The 17023-nt window shown below is 47.2% G+C and overlaps 1 protein-coding gene across 1 annotated transcript in view; it reads left to right on the top strand.

Moving 5' to 3' along the window:
* Positions 1 to 500: 500 nt before the first annotated feature.
* Positions 501 to 17023, top strand: part of NRTN (neurturin) — a 66945-nt gene continuing 50422 nt past the window's right edge. The window contains exons 1-2 of the mRNA XM_087922564.1: positions 501 to 1234; positions 9442 to 9545. The gene's annotated coding sequence lies outside the window, so the exon portion shown is untranslated. The remainder of the gene's footprint in view (positions 1235 to 9441; positions 9546 to 17023) is intronic.

Raw genomic sequence — 17023 nt, 5'->3', positions numbered from 1 at the left:
GCCGAATCAGAGAAGGCCATCCTCTGCAGCAGTAGGGGGGGGGGGGCGGAAGGGGACGCCAGAGGTCATGTAGCTCAGCCTGGCGAACTAAGACCAGACCAACTATTGCCAGATTGGGGTGGGGTGGGGTTTCAGGCTGCCATTCCTCGGAGACCGATACAGATTAACAGGGTGGGAAGGGACCTTGTAGGTCATCTAGTCCAACCCCCTTCCCCCCACAAACAGTTCTTCTTCTCTGCTCTTTTTCCAAAGTCTCTGCATCTCGTTTGTAAGGTGGTGACCCAAAACTGGATGTGCAGGTGTTGGCCGGTACTCACCCTTTACAAAGCTGGCACCAAGACTTCCGTTTGGGTCCTCCTTTTAGTAAGCTCTTCCGAACCTTCCGGGCCAATCCGATCTCGAGGCCTGCCCCCACCCCCCCGCCCCCACCCGGTCCGGATCTATTGGGCGGCGGCGGGGGTGGGTGGTGGCTGCAAAGGGCCGAGCGATGGAGTCTAGGCCGGGGAAGGGGCGTCTCGGCGGGACCCTGGCGGGGCGCTTCCCGGAGCCTCCTCTGCTCGGGCGAAACCCGACACCCGCAGCAGCCCAGCGGTGGGTCGGAGGAGGGGCCGCCTTCCACCCGCTCCCACCCCGCGCCGCGTTTCGGCTGGCAGCGGAGCCTCCTGCCTTGCGCCTCCCGGCGTCGCCTGCAGGGCGCAGAGTCCCGGATCGCGCAAGAAGCTGCCTCCGCTGCCGCTACTGCTGCTTCCACGGCGCGCCCGTCTCGCTCTTTTTCCTCCCCCGGCACCGGCAAGAGAGGAAAGCGGGCCAAGGAGCGATCCAGAGCCGAGCAGCGCAAAGCCCACCCGGGGCTGGCTGGCTGGTTTGCTAGGGAGGGGGTTTGGATTGGCCGGGGCTGGAGATTTCCCCCGTTTCCCCTCCCGGCCGAAGAAGGGAGAAAAACCCAGCCAGCCGCCTGCGGGAAAGCAAGGAGACGATGCCCGGGTTCCGAGCCGCTTTGGATCCCGCGCGGGGACGACGGAGGCGACGGCGGCTGGGCGACTGGACCGGGTCCCCCGGGCGGGACATCTGAAGGCGCCCCGACGGGCCATGACGGCCCCCCCGCGCCTGGGCGTGAGTTTGGCTGGCGCGCCTGGCGGGAAGCGATCCTAAGCGCTCGGGGTCCGACCGGGCGGAGGGCGCGCCTCGGAATAGCAGCAGCCGCCGCCGCCGCCGCCGGTGCCGGTGGGAGAAGGTAAGGGCGTGATCTTGCTCCGGGTCGTGGGAAGCAGCGGGCGGAGGGTCTCCCGCTAGCTCTGGGAGGGAGCCCCCCCCCCCGCCACCCCGGCCACACATTTGAGGCCGGGGCGCTGGGCTCGCCGTCTGCCCGGTGGTCCAAAGTGAGCGGAAAAAAAGTCGGAAAGTTTTCAGTCAGTCAGTAAGTCAGTCAGTCAGTCAGTAAGTAGTTCAGTAAGTAGTTCTGTAAGTAGTTAAGTAAGTAGTTAAGTAAGTTAGTTACATAAGTAGTTCAGTAAGTAGTTAAGTAAGTAGTTAAGTAAGTAAGTAGTTAAGTAACTAGTTAAGTAAGTAGTTAAGTAAGTTAGTTACATAAGTAGTTAAGTAAGTAGTTAAGTAAGTAGTTAAGTAAGTAAAGTAAGTAGTTAAGTTAGTTACATAAGTAGTTCAGTAAGTAGTTAAGTAAGTAGTTAAGTAAGTAAGTAGTTAAGTAAGTACTTAAGTAAGTAAGTACTTAAGCAAGCAAGCAAGCAAATATTCTGCGCAACGCCCCCCCCTCCCCAAAAGCCATTTCCAGGCGGTTGTGGCTGCGTTCCCACGAGATGCGGGTTGCGGGTCCTCTTAAAAAGCGAGGTTGATTCTCGGGATCCGCCTTGCTTTCGGACCACGGGTGGGTCGGGATGGGGACGTCGCCTGACAGAGGGAGGCCCTCCAACTTGGGTCTGTGGGGTCCCTCCCTGGGCTCCTCCGGACACCCTTCCCCAAGCTGGACAGGTGACCCAAACGGGGTCCCGAGTCGTGGGGGAAGGGGCTGCGCGCGCGTCCCCCCCCCCTTTTCTCTCTCTCATCTCTCAGTCCAAAGTCAAAAAGTTTGGCGGAGCTCGCAAAAATCTCCCGTGGCATTTCCGCGCCCCCGCCCCCCCCAATTCGCCTTTTTTCCTTTCCTAGAAAGTTGTGGTGGTGATGGGCGGGGCAGAACCAGCACAGCCCCTTAGGATCGCGGGGGGTGGGTGGGTGGGTGCCCCCCCGCAGCTTCCTTCGGAGCAAGGATCGCCGTTGTTTCTCCGGGTTTCTCTGCCATCCAGACGTGGCTGGGAGGAAAAAAAAAGAAAAAAAAAGGAAGAAAATACGTCCCAGCGAAGCTTCCCTACCGCAAATAATTCCTGGGGAATTTCAATTAATTCACTAATGAACTTAAACCCCGTTTTTCCCCCGAGATGCGCGGCCAGCGAAGACTTGCAAAAGAGCAGGGAATGACGTTGCCCCGCATAGTTGAGCAAGATTAAACACACATGCTCGCGAAACCGCAGGCGTGAAATAGCATTAGGCTGATTTGTGTGTGTGTGTGTGTAGATGTGTGTGGATGTGTGTGTGTGGATATGTGGTGGTGGTTGTTCAGAGTCGTCCCCCTCCCCCCCCCTCCCTTCACAGAAGTGCTGGAGCTCAGAATTTGCCTCCTGAAATGAGTAAAAACCCAAAGTCGCTATCGATCAAAATACAGAGGGGGAGGATCCCTTAGAGGTCTTCTAGTCCAACCCCCAGCGCAAGAAGGAGGCCCAGTTTGTACCATCTCAGACAGGTGTCCGTCTAATCTTCTTAAAAAGACCTCCGGCGACGGAGCACTTGCAACTTCTGGTGGCAAGCTGTTCCACTGGTTAAGGGTTCTCTCCGATGGGCACTAAATTTCTCCTTAATTCCAGGTTGCTTTCGCTCCTGGATTCGTTTCCATCCGTTGCTTCTTCTCTTGTCCTCGGGGGCTTTGCAGAAGAAGTTGACCCCTTCCTCTTCTTTGGGACACCCCCTTAAATATGGAAAATTGCTATCCTGTCCCCCCCATATCCCTTCTTTTCTCTAGACTGATCAATTCCTGCAACTGTTTTTCCTATGTTTTAATCTCCAGGCCTTTGATCCTCTTCGTTGCTGGGTTTTTTTGTCGCTCTTTTTCCAAAGTCTCAACACGTCTTTTTTTTTTTTGTCATGCGGTGACCGCACCTGGATGCAGGTATTCCTGATGTGGTCTTACTAAGGATTTATACCTTTTTTGAACTGAGTTTCTTTGATTACATCACAAAACATCATAGTTCCAACAGCAGTCTTGGCATCTATACCGGTTCTCGGTTTAAAATCACAATACGTTATATGATTACATTTGCCTAATATTAAATAATAACTTTGTATAGTTTGCAAAATTTACATTTTACTCTCTTAAGGATTATTCCAGTTAGGATTTATACCTTTTATGTATAAAATGTGTATAGACTCAACTGGCTGGATACCCGTGTGCTTCGCTACCGAAATTATGTAGCTGGGCTTAGTTTTTTTTGGGAGGAAAAGAATTCTGCCTCTGCCTACCAGCATCCATCTGTATTCATCTGGCTAGCGTCCTGTCAGTGTGTGAGAGAATTGAAGGCTGTTTGGAAACTGAAAGAGTATTTGCTGTGCGAGCCAGGAGGAGACAGCAAGGAGCCTGGGTGTGGCTTAGCTCAACTGTTCTGTACTAAAACTGCTTGGTGCTTTAAAACTGAAAATGAACCACCTCTCCTCTGCTTGTGTTTTGCATTTGGAAGAGATTTCTTTTCAGGTGCGGAGCGGGAGTCGAACTCCTTAGCATCAGAGCGTGTTAATAATATAGGAAATACTCTAAATACTTTGATGGTCATTTCGAAGAATCCTTTCTTAGCGAGCCCCTAGAAGCCAAGAGGAACATGTGGGCCAAATTTCAAGTTTGTAGGTTTTACGGTTCTGGAGATTTTGTGATGATGCGAAAATATATATATATATATATTTATATATATATTTTTCCTAGAGTCTGTTTTCCTTCTGTTTCTCCGGAGTGATGCCTTTTTTTTTCCCTGGAAGGCTTACTGGCTGGCTCCTTTGCGAGGAAGGGAGTTATGATTACAGAAGGAAAAAGAAAATATTTTGGTTTGGGAAATCTGCTTCCTTTAAACGGCGGCGGTCTGTTATTGCACAGTAGTTCTTTGGAACGGGCAATTCCTAGGCGGTGGGGTCGGTTGAGCCGGGACGGGGCGGCTAAGGGAGTCGGCGTTGCTAAGGGAGGCATTTTGCTTCGTCCCGTTTGGCCACTTTTCGTGCCTTGTTCGTGAAGGGAATCGTGGCAGGGTGTTCAATTAGCCACCCGGTTGTTAAGCAAATCGGTTCTCCCTCCTCCCCCCCCCCCCCAATGGATTTGGTGGGTCAGAAGGTCACAAAAAGGGGATCCGGTGACCCCTGCACCTGTCATAAATACGAGTCAGTGGCTAAGCTTCTGAATTTTGATCACATGACCACGGGGAGTGGGGGGGAGGGAAGGGTGCAACGGTCGTAAGTGTGAGAAATGGCCCTGAGTTATTTCCCCACCCACCCACCCCGGTGCTGTTGTAACTTCGAATGGCCACTAAACGAACTATTGTAAGTCGAGGTCTACCTGTCTACCTGTACTTTCTGCAGTAGCTCCCCCACCTATGCTGCATAAAATAGGGGAGAGTTTTTGGATTTTAAGACCTGTGGACTTCCATGAATTGGATTCATGAGTTTGGAGGATTCTCCCTCCCTCCCACTCCCTGTCTCTCTTTCTCTCCCTCCCTCTCCCTCCCTCCCTCTTTCAGTCTCCCTCCCTCCCTCTCTCCCCCTCCCCCTCCCCCTCTCTCCCTCCCTCCATTCTGTCCTCCCTCCCTTTCTCCCTCTCTCTTCCTCCCTTCCTCTCTCCCTTTCTCTCTCCCTCCCTTCATCTCTCCCTCCCTCCCTTCTGTCTCCCCCTTTTCCTTTCTCTCTCTCTCTCTCCCTCCTTCCTCCATCTTTCTCTCCCTCCCTCCGTTCTGTCCTCCCTCCCTTTCTTCCTTTCTCTCTCCCTCTCCCTCCCTCCCTTGCTCTCTCTCTCTTTTGCCCTCTCCCTCCCTCCCTCTCCCTCCCTCCCTCTTTCTACCCCCCCTCTCTTTCACACAAACACACGTGTGGGGCTCCATTCCCGGAGTGGCTGTTGGGCGCTGCCATTGTCTGCGTCTGGGTATCATCAAAACTTTTACCGCACTTACAGCTTCAAGGGACTTTGCGAAAAGCTGGCGGAGGCTTTGCCAAGCCAGAAGCTTTGCCGGGAGAAGCGGGAGCCCGCTTGGCATCTCCTCGCTCCCACCCTGGGCCCAAATGCCCGTTTACCCTCCTGGGCGGGGCAGGGCCGAAATGAGAGGGTTTGTTAGGGTCCAGCCCTGCCTGCTGGGGTCCGCTAAGGCCCGGAAGTCTGTTTGGATCCCTCTCTGCCCCACAAGAGAAGAACAACAGAAGAACAGAAGAATTGGAAGGGACCTTGGAGGTCTTCTAGTCCAACCCCCCCGGCCCCCCCGCTCAACCCCTTTACCAATTCCAGACAAATGGTTGTCCAATCTCTTCTTAAAAACTACCAGTGTTGGAGCATTCATAATTTCTGAAGCTAGTCGATTCCACCGATTGATTGTTCTACCAGATTGCTTCTCTCCTTGATGAATAGAATAGAATAGAGTAGAGCAAAATAGAATAGAATAGAATAGAATAGAATAAGAATAGAATAGAATAGAATAGAATTAGAATAGGATAGGATAGGATAGGATAGGATAGAATTAGAATAGGATAGAATAGAATAGAATAGAATAGAATAGAATAGAATAGAATAGAATAGAATAGAATTAGAATAGGATAGGATAGGATAGGATAGGATAGAATAGAATAGATATTGGAATGTAGAATAGGATAGGATAGAATAGAATAGAATAGAATAGAATAGAATAGAATTAGAATTAGAATAGAATTAGAATAGGATAGGATAGGATAGAATAGAATAGAATAGAATTAGAATAGGATAGGATAGAATAGAATTAGAATAGGATAGGATAGAATAGAATAGAATTAGGATAGGATAGGATAGGATAGGATAGAATAGAATAGAATAGAATAGAATTAGAATAGAATTAGAATAGGATAGGATAGGATAGAATAGCAGAGTTGGAAGGGACCCTGGAGGTCTTCTAGTCCAACCCCCTGCCTAGGCAGGAAACCCTACACCCCTTTAGAGAAATGGTTGTCCAATCTTTTCTCTAAAACTTCCAGTGATGGAGCACTCACAACTTCTGGAGGCAATTCATTCCGCTGGTTCATTGTTCTCCCTGTCAGTAAATTCCTCCTTAATTCCAGGTTGCTTGTCCTCTTGATTAGTTTCCATCCTTATTGCTTCTTGTCCTGACTTCTGGTGCTTTGGAGAATAGCTTGACTGCCTCTTCTTTGGGGCAGCCCCTGAGATATCGGAAGACCGCTCTCCTGTCTCCCCTGGTCCTTCTTTTCATCAAACTAGACGTACCCAATTCCGGCAACCGTTCACGGTATGTTTTAGCCTCCAGTCCCCTCATTATCTTTGTCCTCCTTCTCTGCACTCTTTCCAAGAATTTCAACATCTTTTAAAATATTGTGGCCACCCAAACTTGGATGCTGGATTCCAGCTTTGACGCCTTACCAAGGCGTCGTCAAACGGTACTAACCGATACCTTGATACCACCATCCCTCTGTTGCTGTGACTTCGGCCTCCGCCTAAGGTTAGAGACAATCCGCATGGAACTATTTATCATGGGTCCATCTTTCCATTGGAGTCTGCAGATGGTTCCAATAACCACATTTTGACGCCTTTGCGAAGGTTTTGTCGTCTCTCCACGGAGAAGACAGTGGCTGGTTGGGGTCAGATGGGCCCGGATTTGTGGTGGTCCATCACTGGAAGGTTGTCTTTTTTTTTTTTTAAAGAAGAGACTGGTCAGCTACTCACCTGGCATGGTATAGGGCAGTGATGCTAACCTTTGGGGGCTCCTGTGCCCAAAATTGCGCAGGCGCTTGCACGCTTGCGCTCGCATGCCAGCACCCAGAAGGCAATGCGTACCCCGCCCCCGTGCCCCCTATGCAGGTGGGCTCAATCCCCACCCACCCACCCCTGCCGCCCCCTTACCTGCACTGCGCCTCACAGCTGATTTTCGGCTGGTTTTGAGGCCTCTTTCAGCTTCCCGGAGGCTGGAGGAAGGCTTCTGCAGGCTGAAAACTAGCCACGTTTCGTCACTTCCGGTATTTTCAGAAAAAACAGGAAGTGATAAAACGGGGCTAGTTTTCCGCCTGCGGAAGCCTTCCCGGAGCCTTTGGGAGGCTGAATAAGGCCCCTCAAACGGGCCGAAAATCAGCCTTGAGACGCGCGCACGCCCAGTGAGTTAAGTTTGTCTGCATTTCGCGTGTCGGTACAAATGGCTCTGCGTTGCCACCGGTGGCACGTGTGCCATAGGTTCGCCATCACGGGGTATAGAGTCTCCTGCTCAAGCTCAGGGGTGGACTAGAAGACCTTTACGGCCCCTTCCCGCTCTATTGTTCTTCTCTCGTCCTCTTCCCTGCCGACTTAAGAGAAGTGGGCCATCACTTCCAATGTTCCCTTTTGGGGCGGGGAGGGGAAATCTCCTTCCTGTTTTCCTTTTATCCACCGTTGAGCTGAAACGGTGTAGGGTCTCCTGCTTGGGCAGGGGGTTGGACTAGATGACCTACCGGGTCCCTTCCAACTCTAATTATCTGTTATCTGAGCCCCACACTCCAACCACCCAAAACCAAAACAACAAAAAACAAAGGGACAAGTACAAACGAGTGAGACCCGGCTCCAAAACAGGGCGATCCTTCAAACAACGAGCCAGCCGTGTGGGGCCAGCAGCCTCCCCCCCAAAAAGCCAATGCAATCCTTGGGTTGCATAAACAGAGGGATGCAGTCAAAATCACGTGGAGTATGATTAGCGCCGCTTTGTAAAGCCTTAGTAAGGCCACACCTGGAATATTCTGCATCCAGTTTTGGTCACCACGTTACCAAAAAAAAAAAGAAAAGAAAAGAAAAGATGTTGAGACTTTGGAAAAAGTGCAGAGAAGAGCAATTTAAAGACAACGAAAGGCCTGGAGACTGAAACTCCCGAGGAACGATTGCAGAGATTGGGTTTGGCTAGTCTTAAAAAAAAAAAAAAGAAGAATTGGGGGGACAGGATAGCAGCACCCCAGTATTTGAGGGGGTGTGTGTGTCTAATTATTCTCCGAAGCCCCAAAGGACAGAGCAAGAAATAATGGATGGAAACTAATCCAGGAGAGAAGCAACCTGGAATTAAACAGAAACTTCCTGACAGGGAGGACAATTGACCCGGGGGAACTGCCTGCCACTAGAAGTTGTGGGTTATATCCAAATTGTTGGGATGAACCATTGCCTCCATTGTTGAAAGCCAAATCGGAATTTTTAAATAATGGTTTTTGCATATTTTTTTTCCAATTACCGTATTTCCCCATGTATAAGCACCCCCTTTGTATAAGCCACCCCCAATTTTTGGACTGTGAAGTTTTGAAAAAAATATTTTATTAGAGAAACAAGTTATGAAGAAAGAAAATTTACAAAGAAACAAAATTCGACGTCTAGATCTACACCTTCGGTCATGACGCCGAAAGCGGTGCGGGCGACGCTAGCAATCTACGCATCGGAACGAGAGTAGGAACGAAGCATTCAGGCCGATGCCTAGCGTATGCATTTCTATCGCGTACTCGCACTCGTAATCGTATCGTCACGTACAATTTTTTTTTTTAATAAATTTTTATTATTTTTTTAACATAAAAAACACAACAACAAAACATAAAAGTATCAGCTCCCCCATATTTTTGTACACACGTACAATTTTTACAAAAAAGTATAGCATACTGCTGGAAAACCAGTTTATTCCTACTTTATTATTTTATGCATTTTTCACGTATAAAAAGTGTACCTGCTTTGTATATGCCACCCCCCCCTACTTTTTGGGCTTGAAAATTTTGGAAAAAAGGGGTGGCTTATACATGGGGAAATACGGTAGTTAATAATGAATCTCTAATAAGGTGTCTCTGTGTGTTTTTAAATTGTAAATTTAATAAAATCTATTTAAAAAAAAAAAAAAAGAAAGAAGTAGTTGTGGGTTCTCCATCCCTGGAGGCTTCCAAGAAGAGACTAGATGGTCACTGGTTGGAAATGGGATAGGTTCTCCTGCTTGAGCAGGGGGGTGGGCTAGAAGACCTCCAGGGTCCCTTCCCGCTCTATTCTGATTCGGATTCACTTCACCGTGTTTGGAGATCTTTTAGGTGAGAAAGGGACGGCAGAGGGATCTCAATAAAATGACGTTTTATTTATTATTATTTATTTTTGCAAAAGCACTAATTGTTTCTTCTGCTTCCTCCCAGGAAATCCTTCCACGGCTGGAGTACTCGCACCGTTCGCTCACCTGTCCTCCCCCGCTCCCCCCCAATCCCACCAAAGAAAAGTGCAGTTCTGTGCATCGACTCAGGTAAGAAAACGGGGTTGAGGCGTGTGGGGAGCAAGTTGAAAGGGAGGGTGCAGAGGGGATGGAGGCAGAAACCCGCCCCCAAGGCCAATTTGGAGGCGGGGCTGAGGAAGTGGTTTTGCGTTGTTACGGGGGGGGGTTGACACCCCCCCCCAGGCCTCGCAAGAGGAGGATGAGGATGTGTACATTTGGTTTTTATTGGACATTCAGTCTTTCTGGTATCTTGCACCCTTTGTTTGGCTTTTTGGCTTATGAATGGGGTGAGGAAGGAAGTCGCGCCTCTGACAGGGGCAGTTCAGTTTTCTCGGACTGAAAAAAACATTCTTTCTCTCTCTCTCTCTCTCTCTCCCTCTCTCATATCTGTCTATCTATCTATCATATATCTACTATCTTCCTCTATCCATCCATCCATCATCCCTCTATCCTCTCTATCCATCCCTCTATTCCTCTAACTATCTTCCTGTTATGTCTGTCTGTCTGTCTGTCTGTCTATCTATCTATCTATCTATCTATCTATCTATCTATCTATCATCCATCCATCTATCATCTCTCTCTCTATCCATCCCTCCATCTACCTACCTACCTACCTACCTACCTGTCTGTCTGTCTGTATATCTATCTATCTATCTATCTATCTATCTATCTATCTATCTATCTATCTATCTGTCTGTATATCTATCTATCTATCTATCTATCTATCTATCTATCATCCATCCATCTATCATCTCTCTCTCTATCCATCCCTCCATCCCTCTATCTATCTATCTATCTATCTATCTATCTATCATCCATCCATCTATCATCTCTCTCTCTATCCATCCCTCCATCCCTCCATCTATCTACCTACCTACCTACCTATCTGTCTGTATATCTATCTATCTATCTATCATCTATCTATCTATCTATCTATCTATCTATCTATCTATCTATCTATCTATCATATATCTATCTATCTATCTATCTATCTATCATCCATCCATCTATCATCTCTCTATCCATCCCTCCATCCCTCCATCTACCTACCTACCTACCTACCTGTCTGTCTGTATATCTATCTATCTATCTATCTATCTATCTATCTATCTATCTATCATCCATCCATCTATCATCTCTCTCTCTATCCATCCCTCCATCCCTCCATCTATCTACCTACCTACCTACCTATCTGTCTGTATATCTATCTATCTATCTATCTATCTATCTATCATCTATCTATCTATCTATCTATCTATCTATCTATCTATCTATCTATCATATATCTATCTATCTATCTATCTATCTATCATCTATCCATCTATCATCTCTCTATCCATCCCTCCATCCCTCCATCTACCTACCTACCTACCTACCTGTCTGTCTGTATATCTATCTATCTATCTATCTATCTATCTATCTATCTATCTATCTATCTATCTATCTATCTATCTACCTACCTGTCTGTATATCTATCTATCTATCTATCTATCTATCTATCTATCTATCTATCTATCTATCTATCTATCTATCATCTATCTATCTATCTATCTATCTATCTATCTATCTATCTATCTATCTATCTATCTATCTATCATCCATCCATCTATCATCCATCTATCATCCATCTATCTATCTATCTATCTATCTATCTATCTATCTATCTATCTATCTATCTATCATCCATCCATCTATCATCTCTCTCTCTATCCATCCCTCCATCCCTCCATCTACCTACCTACCTACCTACCTATCTGTCTGTATATCTATCTATCTATCTATCTATCTATCTATCTATCTATCTATCTATCTATCATCCATCCATCTATCATCTCTCTCTCTATCCATCCCTCCATCCCTCTATCTATCTATCTATCTATCTATCTATCTATCTATCTATCTATGTATCATCTCTCTCTCCACCCCTCCATCCACTCACCACCACCTACCCCTCATCTCTCTCTCTGTCTCCACCCATACCTCCATCCTTCCCTCCATCTCTATCATATATTTCCATCCATCCATCACCCCCCCCATCTATCTTCATCTATCGTGTCTGCCTCTCTCTCTCTCTCCAATCACCTACCTTATCCGTCTCTCTCTCTCTGTCTCTTTCTAATCTGTCATCATCTCTCTATCATATTTGGAGACCGCCCGCCTCCCTCCCTCACCCTGCACGAATGTTAAGAAAGAATAAAAACGGAACATTCAAGTTTAAAATAGGAGGCAAGAGGAGTACAAATCCCATGTTAAGAGTCGGGCAGCCTGCGGTGGGGGGGCCATGATATTAAAGTGGGCACCAGGTCAGGGGAGGCTGTGGGGCTGTTGGGCGGGTGGGGGGGGTCCCAGGCCTCTCCCTTCCCTTTCTTGGGGGAGGCCCCTTGACCCCCCAAGAAGCCGCCGCCATTGGCATCCCGAATGAAAACGAAATCACGGAAGGCGCTAATTCAAACAAGCAGGGATAGAAGAATTCCGTTTATGCTTCGAAGAGAAAACCCAGGCAGAGCCGCCAGGACATTGTTGGGGAATCGGAGGGTGGAAGGATGGACGGAAGACCAGCAGGCAATTGCCGCGGGGCTTAAAATATCTCTGGAGGGGGAGGAACAGGGGTGGTGGGGCTCAAAATTACAAAAAAGGAGACTTGGGGTATTTTTGCAGCCCTCGTGGTCTAAAGACGGGAACTTTTAATCCCTCAGGATGGACGTGTGATAAAGAAACGTCGGAGTAGGATTCACAACTTAATATGCAAGATTCTCAAAGCGAATATCACGATGAACCCCAGAAACTTTTCTTCTGGGTTTAATGGCAAAAAGACTTGGGAGGAAAAAAAAAAGTACGAACTTTGATGACAGGTTACAGGTTAACAGAGTGGGAAGGGACCTTGTAGATCATCTAGTCCAACCCATAGGTCATATATTTTGACGGCAGCGACACTACACACAAAAATGGAAGGATGTTCCGATCCCCGCCATGGATGAAGGGCTGCCAAAGTTTTATGGAGTTAGCAGAGAAGGCTTTGGTCCAAGGAAGGGAAAAAAAAGAAATGCAAATCTTTTTGTTTTTACTTGGAAACCGTTGCTGGACTTTGTGCTTGAAGTGAGAGGAAAAAAAAGCAACGTTGGTTTTAGGTTTTACCGATTAGATAGGTTTGTGGTGGTAGAAATGGCTAGTTTATACCATGATGTAAAAGTGTAAAAGTTGAGGTTGGATGTTTTTAATCGGATTTTGTTGCATCTTAGTTGCTCTTCTTTGCACTTTTTCCAAAAGTCTCCACATCTTTTATTCTTTTTTCTTTTCGTAAGGTGGTGAGCAAAACTGGATGCAGAGTGTTCCGGGTGTGGCTTTACTAAAGCTTTACAAAGGGGTATTAAGACAGATGCCTTCAGGAAGGGGGCGAGCTCTCCAACCTCCACATCGCCCCCACCAGCCCAGTTCAAACTGTACTGGTTTCCCAGTGACCGTTTTGTCAACAGGAGGCCAATGCAAAATTGTGAGGGGGAAAAAAAAGCGGCCTTCTGTCATCTGAGGTAGACTGTCACTGACCATGCAAGTTCTAGGTGCCTTCAGGTGATGGAGAGGCCTTTCTTTCATGCCTTTTTTTTTTTTTTAAAAAAAATCAGCCTTGTGTTAGTAAAATGGGTATAATTCAATGGTCGTATGCTACCGGTTCGGACCGGTTTGACCGAACCGGTAGTAAAAAAAAAGCCTACTACGATCACGAGGAGAAAAGAAGAGAAAAGCACGGGATTGGCCCTCCCATCCGCCCATCTGCTTATCCTCTCAGCTGATTGGTGCTGCAGGTCTCAGCTGGTGTGGGGAAAGCTGCAGTGTTAGGCAAAGCACACCCACCAAGCCACGCCCTCCGAACCAGTGGTATAACAATTTAACAGATAACAGATGATCGGAAGGGACTTTGTAGGTCATCTAGTCCAACCCGCCACCCAAGCAGGAGACCCTACACCATTTCTGACAGAGGGCAGTGCAGTCTCTTCTTGAAAGCTTCCAGGGATGAAGCTCCCACATCTTCTGAAGACAACTTGGTTGATTGTTCTCCCTGTCAGAAAATTTCTTCTCCTTATTTCCAGGTTGAATCTCTCCTTGGATCAGTTTCCATCCATTATTCCTTGTCTGACCTTCAGGTGCCTTGGAAAATAGCTTCGCCCCTTCCTCCTCTCTGGGGCAACCCCTCAAGTCTTGGAAGACTGCTCTCCTGTCTCCCCTGGTCCTTCTCTTCCCTAGACTAGCCAGGCCCAGGTCCTGCAACCGTTCTTCACGTTTTAGTCTCCAGTCCCTTCATCATCCTAGTTGCTCTTCTCTGCACTTTTTTCTGGAGTCCTAGCTTCTTTTTATAGTGTGGTGACCAAAATTGGAATTCCACCAAAATTGGAATCCCACCACTGAATTGAGTCCATTTTTGACCCCTGGAGATGGCCTGGATAATAAGCCCCTATGATTTCCTTGGCAAGGTTTCTCAAAAGTGGTTTGTCATTGCCTGCTTGCTAGGGTTGAGAGAGAGTGGCTGGCCAAAAGATTCCCTCAGCTGGCTTCATGCCTAAGGCAGGACTCGAACTAAGATCTCCTGGTTTCTAGCTTGGTACTTTCACCGCTGCCACGAACAGGGAGTCCTCGCCTTACGGCCCTAATTGAGTCAAAATTTTCTACTGCTAAAGTTAAGACAGTTGTTCGAGGAACTTTTGACCGATTTACAACCTCTCTTGCCACCATGGTTAAGGGAATCACTGCAGCTGCTAAGTTAGCAACACGGTCATTAAATGAATCTGGTTTCCCCGCGGACTTTGCTTGTCAGAAGGTCTCAAGCGGATCGCGTGACTCCAGGACACGGCGACCATCGTAAATACGAGTCAGTTGCCAAGGGCCCAGATTTTGATCAGGTGACCCTGGAGATGCCGCAACGGTCCTAAGTGTGAAAAACGGCCATAGGTCACTTTTTCCCAGTCCTGTTGTAACTTCAAATGGTCACTAAAGGGAATGGTTTTAAGGACTGCCTGGATAACGGCCCTGAGAGTTAAATGAACAGGGGAATTGACACGTTTTGCGAAGCCCTAAAGAAGCCCCGATCGGCGGCATTCTTACAACTTGTTCAGCCTGGATCAGCTCCTGAAGCAACAAGCTATCTTATCGTGGCTTAGCAGCTGGCACAAAACGGCATTTCCTGAGGGTTTCCGTGTCTCCCGCAGTCTCGGCTTGGCCCCCTTTGGCCTTGGGGGAGGGGGAATTGATCCGTTGGGCAGCTGACTCGGCGACAACACAGCAGCAACCGCCGCCCAAAAAGCCGATGCAATCCTGGGTTGTATAAATAGAATCATGGAATCAAGGTCAGATGGAGTATTAGCAGTGGAGGGATTCAGCCGGTTCGCACCGGTTTGTGCCAACTGGTTGTTAACTTTCTGAGCAGTTTGGTGAGCTGGTTTTGGAAGAAACCGTTAAGGCAGACAACTGGTTGTTAAATTATTTGAATCTCACCACTGAGTACCACTTTATAAATCCTTTCGTAAGGCCACACCTTTGGGAATACTGCAACCAATTTTGGTCACCATTCTGTGAAAAAGAGGTTGAGACTTTGGTAAAAGTGCAGAGAAGAGCAACTAAGTGGATCAAAGGCCCGGAGTCTAAAATACACGAAGAACAGCTACAGGATTTGGGTTTGTTTGGTCTCAAGAAAAGAAGGATTAGGGGTGACAGGATAGCAGTATTAGATTAGGCTCAGAAACAGGAACTATGAAAGGGACCTTGGAAGACCCGTGGAGGATCCTTTCGACATGAGCCAGCCGTGTGTGGCAGCAGCCAAAGCGAATACAATCCTTGGTTTTATAAACAGAGGCGTAGAATCAAACTCAGGTGGAGTATTAGCATCGCTTTATAAAGTTTTAGTAAGGAATATTGCATCCAGTTTTGGTCACCATATTACAAAAAAAGATGTTGAGACATCGGGAAAAGAAGGGTAGAGAAAAGCAACTAAGATGATTAATCTTAGCTAATCTTGGAATACTCACCTCTAATGATCTAGGTGCTAGAGCCCACTGTAACTACACAGTCAAAAAGGTGTTAAGAGTTGTTAACCTAATCCTGCGTAGCTTTTTCTCCGGTAATATCACACTACTAACTAGAGCATACAAAACATTTGCTAGACCAATACTCGAATACAGCTCATCAGTCTGGAATCCATATCATGTATCTGATATTAACACAATTGAAAAAGTCCAGAAATATTTCACAAGAAGAGTTCTCTACTCCTCTACTCGTTGCAGAAGACCTTATGCCACCAGACTCGAAATTCGAGACCTAGAAAACCTAGAACTATGCCGACTTCAGTCCAATCTAAGTATAGTACATAAAATCATACATTGCAATGTCCTACCTGCAAATGAATACTTCAGCTTCAACCATAACAACACAAGAGCACACAATAGATACAAACTCAAGGTTAATCGCACCAAACTTGATTGTAGGAAATACTTAGCAACAGAGTGGTCAATATCTGGAATACTCTACCCGACTCTGTAGTTTATTCCCCAAACCCCCAAAACTTTTAACCTTAGACTGTCTACTATTGACCTCACCCCTTTCCTAAGAGGTCTGCAGGGGGCGTGCATAAGCGCACCAACATGCCTACCGTCCTTGTCCTATTGTTTCTTTTATTTTTCTTATTTGTATCCATGTATTCATAGCTATGTTTTTACTTATACGTATTATCTTGTGAGCAATTGAAAATAAATAAATAAATAAATAAAAACCAACCAACCAAACAAACAAATAAATTAAAGGCCTGGAGATAAAAACGTATGAAGAATGGTTGCAGGATTTGGGTTTGGCCAGTCTAAAGAAAAGAAGAATTAGGGGTGACAGGATAGCAGCCTTCCAATATTTGAGGGGCTGCCCCAAAGATGAGGGGGTCAAGCTATTCTCCAAAGTACAGGAGACAAGAAGCAACGGATGGAAACTAATCCAGGAGAGAAGCAACCTGGAATTAAGGAGGAATTTAGTGCCAACGAGAACAATTAACCAGTGGAACAGCTTTGCCTTCAGCCATTATGAGGAGTGCCCCATCCGCGGAGCGTTTTAAGAAGAGACAAACGGACAGCCGCTTGTCTGAAGTGGGATAGGATCTCCTGCTTGAGCAAGGGGCTGGACTAGATGACCTCCAAGGTCCCTTCCATCTCTAGTCTATTCTAAATTCTACAGCTCCTCCTGCCCAAATATCAGGCGATGCACGGGGAGGGGGGGGGACAGGAGGAGAAACTGAGCCGGGGAGGGGACTCTTGGTTTAAAAACATCTGGTAGCAGCCCTTCCTCATTTGTTCCACAGATGTCTGAAACTTTCACAGATCCCCGTTGGTTCTGCTTCGTTATTGTTGTGAAACCAACCATGTTTACAGCAGACCGGGGTGTGATTGGTGCTCGGGGGGTGCTTTAAAAAAAATATATGCCGGGGAGGGGGAACGGGAAGGGTGGGGGAGGGGGGGGGCTGGTAGACGTAGGAAGAGGCA

This window comes from Pseudonaja textilis, chromosome 1 (assembly GCF_049901715.1).
Source record: "Pseudonaja textilis isolate UNSWEBS1 chromosome 1, rPseTex1.2, whole genome shotgun sequence".
In the NCBI taxonomy this organism is placed as follows: Eukaryota; Metazoa; Chordata; class Lepidosauria; order Squamata; family Elapidae; genus Pseudonaja; species Pseudonaja textilis.
Note: the sequence above shows the minus strand (reverse complement) of the source record. Positions and strands in the feature narration are given on the sequence as shown.